At 46.0% G+C, this 10,503-nt stretch overlaps 1 pseudogene; it reads left to right on the plus strand.

Moving 5' to 3' along the window:
- The first annotated feature begins 5,589 nt into the window (after nt 1–5,589).
- On the plus strand, nt 5,590–6,877 carry LOC134483410 (zinc finger CCCH-type antiviral protein 1-like; annotated as a pseudogene).
- The last annotated feature ends 3,626 nt before the right edge of the window (nt 6,878–10,503 follow it).

The following is a 10,503-nucleotide window of genomic DNA, read 5'->3' on the forward strand; positions in this document are numbered from 1 at the left end:
TTACAATTAGGTCCACGTTTTATAATGAAACAAGGTCAAGAATGGTGACCTCTTGCCATAAACTATATGAAAAAGGCAGGTGAATTAATGTGTGTCAAGTATCAGTAGATTCCTGGGTGGTTTTTGCTCCGGGTTGGCCATATGCAACAGTTTCAAAAGCCCAAGTTTGATGTTCCTTGGGATTCCCAAGATGATGCACTCAGACCTGACAGACAACACCCAGAATCCTCGTCAAAGAAATTGATTTATAAAATCGAGGGAACGTTACTAAGTCATGTTACAAAATATTTGATCACACTGTGATCTCCAAGAATGTATTATTTACTGAAAAACTAGTGTGTGGTATAGCAGGGCCATGGCACAGACATTTAAAGCAAGAGTTGTTTATTCATGTAAACATGGACTTAATTACGGTATGGCTCACCTACCACACACATTTATGGCAAAGGTAAAAAGTGCACGTACGTCCAGCAGATCAAGACACAACGTGAAAGGAAATCTAGATAACTAAACCAATGGAAAGTTTTTGAGTTAAAGGATTTTTAAGAAAGTGTTCAGAGGGAACAGGACTGCTCTTCTTCTGGGAGGTCAGTGAATCAGGAAAGACAGTTGGGAGCTTTACTTGACTTCAGCATCTGACTCCTGAAACTTCATTGGTAAACTTAATGTCTGGAATTTTGGATTGTAAAACAACAGGTTGGCCCTGCAGCTTTGGGCAAGGCCCATGGACAAAGAGATCGCACCTGATGGGAACAATCTTAAAAGCCATCTGATTCTGGTAAGTCACCTGAGAAGTCCTCAAGGAGAGAGGAATGAATGGGTAGCACCATAATAGAAGGCTTTAGGATCTCGGATAGTGCTACTCTAGATGCCTGGAATATAGAAGCAGAAAATGTAAAGCTAAATGACTTCGCAGGAATTAGCTCATTTCTGATTATGATTTTTTCATATTGGTATTTTATATTTATTCTTTTTTTAAAATTTAAATCAAGAGCCTTAGGTTGTAATGCGAGGCGGTCTTAGAATCAGAAAATGCTTAGAACACTTGTATGGCGCCCCACAACTAACACTATCTGGCTAGAAATTCTACTTTTAATTTCGTCATCATCGACAGCTTCCATTTAACCAGCAGGGTCCATGCCAGGCAGACACTGAGCAGGTTGTATGTTCTGTTAATCTCCACAACAACCCAATTCAGCAGAAACACCCCCATTTTACAGGTGAAGAAACCACAGCTCAAAGCAAATGAGTGTCAGGGTCCCCTCATTCTCACTGGCTGTCACTCAGACCCACATCCTTCTCTGTAAAGGGAAGCCATGGGCCTGATGTGGGCTGTGCAAGCTGACTCTGCTGAGATGATCAATGCTATTCTTGACCCTGGGAGAATTTAAGACAAGGTGACCCACAGACTCCTGGGATAGATTCTGCCTCTGGGTTCTAGGGTGGGACACAGTATCCCTTGTCGTGGGTCTCTACTCAGCTGAGGAGTCTGCTCCCATGTGTCAGCTTCTATGACAGTGGTTCAAAACACTCCTAATGATGCAACCCTTTAATACAGCTCTTCATGCTGTGATGATCCCCTCCATAAAATTATTTCACTGCTACTTCATAAATAATATTGCTACTCTTATGTGTCATAATGTACAAGGTATCTGATATGCAATCTCTGTGAAGCAGTTGTCACCCACAGGTGGAGAAATATTGCTCTATAAACTTTTTTTTTTTAATGAAAGGCTTTCACCTCAGAAGTACCTGGAGCAGTTGTAAGAGCCCTGAAATACTGACAAGTTTTGGCAGGCCCAAGACTGCTTGCCATAATGACAACAGAGATTCCTGGCTAAAGGCACAATCTGAAATCACTGTCCCCAGGTCATTTCTTGCCTAAGTTTTCCCTCATTACAATGTCTGTCTGCTTGGACATGTCTGTCCAGGAAGCCAGTCCATGTAGTCTCTGATACAGACAGAATGCTAAAGGCAAGAATGCTTTCCCTCTGTTGGCCCACAGTCATTTCTATAGAAGTAAGTTCAAATCCCCTGTGGATAAATGTGTGTCTCTCACATGGTGTGTGAGACTCGAAATGTCAACCGTTTGAGTTGACAAAAAACAAATTTCACTTCAGATTTACAGCTGACTAAAAATTATTTTTGGGAGAATGCAGAGGGTGGCCAGGCCTGCAGAGTCAGATCCCCTCCCTGCCTGGGATGATCCCACCCTCAGTAGACTTCAGCTTCACCTATAAGTTCTAAACAGAAAAATCTGACCTTAAGATTCTGAAGTCCACAATATGCAAACCCCTAAACTTGGTAAACGGCCTATATGGGGGTTTTCTCCAGTTTAAACTATTCTGGCTTCTTTTCTCTCTTGTGCTGCAATCTGTTCTCTCAGGTCTGTTGGTCCTGGAAGGACCTGGGTTCAAGTCAAGGCCTCCTGGGTGGGGAGGAAGATGTTCTGTTGTGTGAATGAGTATGGATTAAGAATGTAGCCCCACCAACAGATTGGGAAAAGATCTTTACCAATTCTACAACCGATAGAGGGCTTATATCCAAAATATACAAAGAACTCAAGAAGTTAGACCGCAGGGAGTCAAATAACCCTATTAAAAAATGGAGTTCAGAGGCAAACAAAGAATTCACAGCTGAGGAATGCCAAATGGCTGAGAAACACCGAAAGAAATGTTCAACTTCTTTAGTCATAAGGGAAATGCAAATCAAAACAACCCTGAGATTTCACCTCACAGCTGTGAGAATGGCTAAGATCAAAAACTCAGGTGACAGCAAATGCTGGCCAGGATGTGGAGAAAGAGGAACACTCCTCCATTGTTGGTGGAAGGCAGACTGGTACAACCATTCTGGAAATCAGTTGGAGGTTTCTCAGAAAATTGGACATTGAACTACCTGAGGACCGAGCTATACCTCTCTTGGGCATATACCCAAAAGATGCCCCAACATATAAAAAAGACACGTGCTCCACTATGTTCATAGCAGCCTTATTTATAATAGCCAGAAGCTGGAAAGAACCCAACAGAGGAATGGATACAGAAAATGTGGTACATCTACACAATGGAATATTACTCGGCTATCAAAAACAATGATTTTATGAAATTCATAGGCAAAATGGATGGAACTGGAAAATATCATCCAGAGTGAGGTAACGCAATCACAGAAAAACACACATGGTATGCACTCATTGATAAGTGGATATTAGCCCAAATGCTTGAATTACCCTAGATGCACAGAACACATGAAAATCAAGAAGGATGACCAAAAAGTGAATGCTTCACTCCTTCTTTAAAAGAGGAACAAGAATACCCTTGGGAGGGAATAGAGAGGCAAATATTAAAACAGAGGCAGAAGGAACACCCATTCAGAGCCTGCCCCACATGTGGCCCATACATATACAGCCACCCAATTAGATAAGATGGATGAAGCAAAGAAGTGCAGGCCTACAGGAGCCGGATGTAGATCGCTCCTGAGAGACACAGCCAGAATGCGGCAAATACATAGGCGAATGCCATCATTAAACCACTGAACTGAGAACCGGACCCCCATTGAAGGAATCAGAGAAAGAACTGGAAGAGCTTGAAGGGGCTCGAGACCCCATATGTACAACAATGACAAGCAACCAGAGATTCCAGGGACTAAGCCACTACCTAAAGACTGTACATGGACTGACCCTGGACTCTGACCTCATAGGTAGCAATGAATATCCTAGTAAGGGCACAGTGGAAGGGGAAGCCCTTGGTCCTGCCAAGACTGAACCCCCAGTGAACGTGATTGTTGGGGGGAGGGTGGTAATGGAGGGAGGATGGGGAGGGGAACAGCCATATAGAAGAGGGGGGTTAGGAGGATGTTGGCCCGGTAACTGGGAAAGAGAATACAATCAAAATGTAAATAAGAAATACTCAAGTTAATAAAGAAAAAAAAAATGTAGCCCCACTCTGACTGGCCAACTAAGCTCCAGAAAATCTTCCCCAATCACAAAACTGGGCCATGTGGGAGCCTACACTGTTTAAAGGGGAGAGCTGAGTGCTTTCTCCTGGAAGAAATACTTGGGGGTTGACTGTCACTTGTGAACCTTCTGTGTTAAGTCACTTCTCAGAAGGGAAGCTTTCCTCTAACTCTTCCATGGGACCCACCCAGCACTGGGGCCTGAGGATCCTATGGTGTTGCAGCTCTGAGCTGGGAGGGGTAGCTCTCACCCTGGCATGGAGAAGCCTGTTTTCACAGCTGATCTAGATCTGAGGAACAGGGGCTTTTAAAGAAGCATGTGAGAGTATCTCCTGCAGGAGAGCCCAGTCTGCAGGGAAAGTCACACAGGACAGCGAAAAGTGACTTCGCAACAAACACAGGGAATGGGAACCAGGGAGGGCACTGGATGGATGGTCGGAGAGTTTGAGAAAGCCTGCATCTCCCTGAAAGTCTTCCCACAACCATAAGTCCCACCACTGTCCCCTTCTCACAGGGGAGGCTCAGCAAAGCCTGCCACCTGCTGGGATCCCTGCAAACTAAAACCAGAGTGGAGAACTGAGGAAAGCACTTTGGTGGAGGGGGAGACACAAGTCTCCAGGGCCAGGTCAGCCTTCTGTCCCTTTGGTTCTCCTCACTTCACAGAGGTGCCTATTGAAAGGTGAGGCAAGCCGGGATCTCAACAGTCTTTGGCCAAAGAAGTGAGAGCCCACAGGGCAGAGCAAGGCAAAGCAGAGCCAGGCAGAGCAAAGTGAAGCCCTGCCAGTCAGCAAATAGGCCTTGCGCATGTGGGACTGGTGGCAGCAGTGCTTGCCCTTGCTCTCCTGGTGGTGCAGAACACCTGCCTGGATGTGGGGAAACTCACAGTGGCTTGTCCTCCAGCTGCAACTGCCAGTGCTTGGGGAGGGGGAAGTTGAAGATGCTCCCATGATCCTCCGATTTCCGGCCCACTTTGTCCACGGTTGTCCATGTTCAAGGCTGTGGTCAGCCCCGCCAGAAGCCCGGAGGACAGGGAGAGCAAGCACAAATGGCCAGCAACCACCATGGGCATCTGCGGTGGGACCCAGGCCAAGTAGCCACAGAGGCGCACCAGGCAGCCAGGCACCAGCCCCAAGCCTGTGCATACTGAGGCCAATGACACTCCACTAGTCCCTCCCACCATGCACATCCCACCCCTGGCAGGCAAGATCTCTCTGTCCAGGGCTTCCCCCAGACCTCCAACTACCAACAGCTCAATGAGCCCTTACTTAATTCTTGTTAACCATAATGGCTTGTCATAAAAGGTCATTGGGAAAGTCAATGATGAGATGAAAGCCTTAAAAGAAATCTAGAGAGACTTACGGAAATGAAGAAGAATGCTCTCTTCCCAGTAGGAGCCTGGCAGTCCCAAGCTCAGGGCACCTCATGTCCAGTCTTGAACCCAGCATGCATTGTTGTGGAGAACCTGCCTGCTTAAGGACCTGGCTTCCCACTCATTCTCCTGAGATGATGACTTTAATTCTTTTAATTTTTACTGGTTATTTTCTTCATTTCCATTTCATGTGTTATCCCCTTTTCCAGTTTCCTTTCTCCACGAAGCAGAGTCCAGCTCACAAGCCGGAGCAGCTGCAGCCATAGTGCACCATGGGGGATCCTGGGGCAGACTGTTTCATCACCAAGATCCTGTGGACCCACAGGGGCTGCATGACCTTAAAGGAACTGCAGAGTAGGATCAGGCTCCAGAGGCAGAGCTCTAGGAGCTGCTGGGCAAGACTGCTTATTCCTATTGGAGACTGGAGATCAGGCAGGGATCACGCTGTAGGTGGCGGCTACTACTGAAGCCTGTGGCTTCAATCTCAAGTGCATCCAGGGACCATGCTACAGATTGCCCAAGCCTCTGCAAGCTCAAACTTCTGGGACAGAGTCATTATGCAAAATCCCAGAGAAACCTCTGCAAATATCCACACCAAGTTTTTAGGAACAGAGCTTCCAGGTCCTGAAGAATCATGAGCTTTCTGGGCTTAACCAAGAGGAGCCGGCCTTCTTCCTGGTACAGGGGGATGCTTTTCTCCTGCAAAAGTTACTACAAAGGAGACAGCCACAAACAGATCTGCTTGAAGCCACAGCCATGCAAGAGAGTCCAAGTCTGTGAGCACTTCACCCAGGCCAACTGCCGTTACCTCAACTGTCTCAGGTCTCATAACCTGATGGACAGGAAGGTGCTGACCTCCACGTGACTGAGCACGGGCTGAGTTCTGATGGGGTCCAGAACATCCAGGACATCTGCAACAACAAACACATTAGGAGGAGACCCACTGGCATGAGAGCTCCCCATGAACATCATAGCAGCAGGGCACACAGAGACAGAAGCAAAAGCAGAGACTGATTCCTTCCAAACAGTCTAGGATTTCTCTCCCATGTCTCATTTTGGCATCTGGTTCACCTTGTCCAGATGTCACCAGCTGTAAGGATTCCCTGGAGGACGTGTCTACAGCTGTCACTCAGGAGGTCAAGAACCTGGGGACCCAGGACTCTGCACAGCTTTCCTTGGTCTCATCTAAGGCTGCTGGTGTCTGAGGACCCAGTCACATTAGAGCAAGCCAGGGGTTTTCTGAGAATGGAGATCTGGATGCTTCTTTTCTAGAAATCCTACTGATTCTTTGTAAGCTCCTGCCTCCTCTGCTGGCTTTCTTCTTGCTGCAGCAAAAAGAGATGAGTCCATGTCCATGAGAACAGGCATGCCTTCTGGACACCGCATGGAGGTCAAGGGAAAGAATGAGGCTCCAGACATCGATTACATCCCATTTTAAATGGTTCTATTGATGGGGTGACAATGGAAGAAGCAACAGACTCAGGAATTCTAGGTAAAAGGAGAAACTCAGGGAAGGAGTTTGGCAATGTTCCTTCTCTTTCAATTCAGTGGAATAATTGAAGCACTATTGTTATTGGGTCTTCATTAAAAGTCTGGTAGAAAGGATGCATTAAAGCCATGTGGCCCTGATTATTATTATTTTTAATTTTTGGAGTGGCAGCCTTTAATGACTGTATCTATTTTCTTATGGGAATTATTCATTACCTTCCCAGATCTGTATTTAACTTGGTATTTGTTATCTGTTAGAAAAATCACCAGTATCAAATAGATTTTTCACTTTTCTGTAGTAAAGGCCTCTGAAGTAAGCCCTAATGATTGTTGAATTCACTCAGTGTCCTTTGTTATATCCCCCTTTTCATTTCTGATTTGGGACTTTAGATATAGGCTCTGTGGTTTGTCTGTCTTGTGGATCTTCTCAAAAAAAAAAAAAAAAAAAAAGCCAGCTCTTGCTTTCCTTGGCTCTTTGTATCATTCTCTTTGTTTGTAAGTGATTGATTTTAGTTCTGAGTTTATTTCCTGCCATCAAATCCTACCAGACTCTCTATGGGATGAGGCTTTGCCTCACCTTGGTAACAGCAGCATGTGATACATGAAGCTTTTGCTGCTCTCTGTAGTGGGGATGACGTCACAATTTCACTGAAAACCATGCACAGCCTCGTTTTAGACTGTATTAAAGTAGCCCACGATTTCAGTGCTCCCTGCAAGGTGCCATGAGACAGTAGTAACATGAGTCTGCCTGCACCTCGACAGTTTTCACTAGGGACTTCTGAGTGATTTTATGAAAATTTATAGTGAGTTCATGGATGAACATGCACAAACACAAACGCACACACACACTTTACTGACATGGTGCACATTCTTTCCACACAAAGAAGAAAGTGAGTATTAATGAAAACACACCAATAAAGGAATGGATGGACGGGGTTGTGGGGAAGCTGGGGCTTAGAGTTATTTAAAGGCCCTGTGCAGGCTCTCCTTCTGTTGGAGGCTAAACTTCAAGTGCAATGGGGTTCTTTATTTTCTTTCTGTATAGCACACAGAGGTAGGGTGGAAACTAGGTTTTGAGCATATTTGGCAAGTACTAGAACACTGAATTAATTCCTAGGGCTGGAACCCTATTAATGTTCTACAGAATTACAGGGCAGGCTGGATGAAGACTCTCAGCTGACAATGTGGACATCTCAAGACAGGCACTGGACAATGGCTGACTGACTTGTATGAAGACTGGAAATGTTTTGCTATCTCAGAGGAAAAGAAGGCCCCTCCGACTACACTGTACTCTAAGGACAGTTTATTCAGGTAAGGGATGACATGAACTATTGTCTCATGTCACAGATGTCAGCACAAAATATCCTAGGTATTGAATGCCAATGGTAACATTAACAGAGCAAATCACACAGTGTTGTGAAGATATAGAATATGACTATATGTAGCAAGAACCAGGCCCCTTCTAGTTTCTAAGATCATACCTGAGAACCTCAAATATAGTAATAATGTGATAATGTGGTATAAGTCTAGTTACAACTAGTTTCTATTGTGACACAGATGACTCCTTTTGTGTCATGTTCAGCTTATAATGAATGACTAGACCTAAGCATGAGAATAACCAAATACTACATTGCTTCTCTAGCTGCTGAGCTTTTAAAAGCCCTGGTGTGACAGCAAGCTTTTGTGGACATCTGGATTATTCCTTCTGTACTTTAACTCTCTAAGTCAACCCCACTCTGAGTAAGTCAGTTCCATTCCATAAGTTGGAAATCAGTCAACTGGAAAAAAAATACTTTCTCAATACAAACACAGATTGGCCATGGAAAAAGGGTAGCTTGAACTGTCCCACCTAGGTCCTGGGCTTGCACAGGCCTGCTCTCCAAAAGAAACGTGTGTTCACAGCTGCAGGCTGCATTCACTATGGATGCTCTTGAGGTTCCTCCCTAAACTGCTTAGATTAAGATAATTTTGTTGCCATCTATCAAAAGAATTCATTATGCCAAACTGGCCTTTCTTCTGAACCTTCTGTTCTGTGGGCAGGGCAAAATCTCCAGCAACCCTCACAGCAATGTGGGCTGCCAATCTGGGACTCAGAATTATACCAGTGCAAACCAAGAACAGGGCAACTGGAAGAGACCTCATTGGGTTGTAGGAACCTTCTGTTCTGAGTCACTTCTCAGAAGGGGCACTTTGCTCTAACTCCTCCATGAGACCCAACCAGTACTGGGGCTGGAGGATCCTTAGGTGTGGCAGCTCTGAGCTGGGAGGGGGAGCTGGCACACTGACATGAAGAAGCCTGTTTTCACAGCTGATCTGGATCTGAGGAACAGGTGCTTTTAAAGAAGCATGTGAGAGTACCTCCTGCAGGAGAGCTCACTCTGCAGGGAAAGTCACACAGGACAGGGAAAAGTGGCTTCCCCACTTCCACAGGTCCTGTGACCCCAGGGAGGGCACCAGATGGTCCAAGAGTTTGAGAAAAGCCTGCATTTGCCTGAAAGACTTCCCTCAACCATAAGTCCCACCACTGTCCCAGACTCACACCTGAGGATCAGCAAAGCCTGCCACCTGCTGGGGTCCCCACAAACTGAACCCAGAATGGAGAACTGCGGGAAAGCACTTTGGGGGAGGGGGGAGACACAAGTCTCTGGGGCCAGGCCTGGGGTCTGTCCCTTAGGCTCTCCTCACCTCCGTTAGCCTCCTAGTGCAGAGCGCTGCAAGCCGGGATCTCAAAAGTCTTGGGCTGAAAAAGTGGGAGAAGGTAGCAGCAGTGGCGGTGGGGTCAACAGGGGAGTCGAAGACGGAATGGTAGCAACGCAAGCAGCGACGGCGAGGGCGGAGGCGGGGGGGGGCGAAGGAGAGGACGGGTGTGGGGGGGTCGGGGCGGGGGCAGGGTAGGGGCGAGGACAGGCTGGGGGCGGGGGTTGGGACGGGTCTGAGTCGAGGGCGGTGGTGGGACTGGGAGGGGGGATGGGTCGGAGGCGATGTCGAGTGCGGGTGTGAGGCGGGGGCGTGGGCGGGGGCAAGCAGAGCAAAACCCAGCCCTGTCAGCTGGCAGATACCCTCTGGGGCGGGACAGACTCGCCCTTCAGCTCTATTGATGGGGTGACAATGGAAGAAGCAACAGACTCAGGAATTCTAGGTAAAAAGAGAAACTCAGAGAAGGGGTTTGACAATGTTCCTTCTCTTTCAAATCAGAGGAATAATTGAAGCACTATTGTTATTAGGTCGTCATTAAACGTCTGGTAGAAAGGCTGCATTAAAGCCTAGTGGCCCTCATATATATTTTTTAATTTTTGTAGTGGCATCGTTTAAATCTATTTTCTTATGAGAATAATCTTATGAGTTAAATCCCACATTTGGATTTAACTTGGTATTTGTTATCTGTGTAGAAAAATTACCAATATCAAATAGATTTTTCACTTTTCTATAGTGAAGGACTCTGAAGAAGCCCTAATGATTGTTGAATTCACTCACATGTCTATTGCTTCATCCCCCTTTTCATTTCTGATTTGATAATTTAGGTATTGACACTGTGGTGTGTACTTAGTTTCAGAAAGGGGTTGTTTCTCTTATGGATCTCCTCAAAAAACAGCTCTTGCTTCCTATGACTCTTTGTATTATCCTCTTCGTTTGTAATTGAATGATTTTAGTACTAAGTTTATTTCCTGCCATCAAATCATACCAGACTCTCTGTAGGA

This window comes from Rattus norvegicus, unplaced genomic scaffold (genome assembly GCF_021556685.1).
Source record: "Rattus norvegicus strain SHRSP/BbbUtx unplaced genomic scaffold, alternate assembly SHRSP_T2T unassigned-0000153, whole genome shotgun sequence".
Lineage (NCBI taxonomy): Eukaryota > Metazoa > Chordata > Mammalia > Rodentia > Muridae > Rattus > Rattus norvegicus.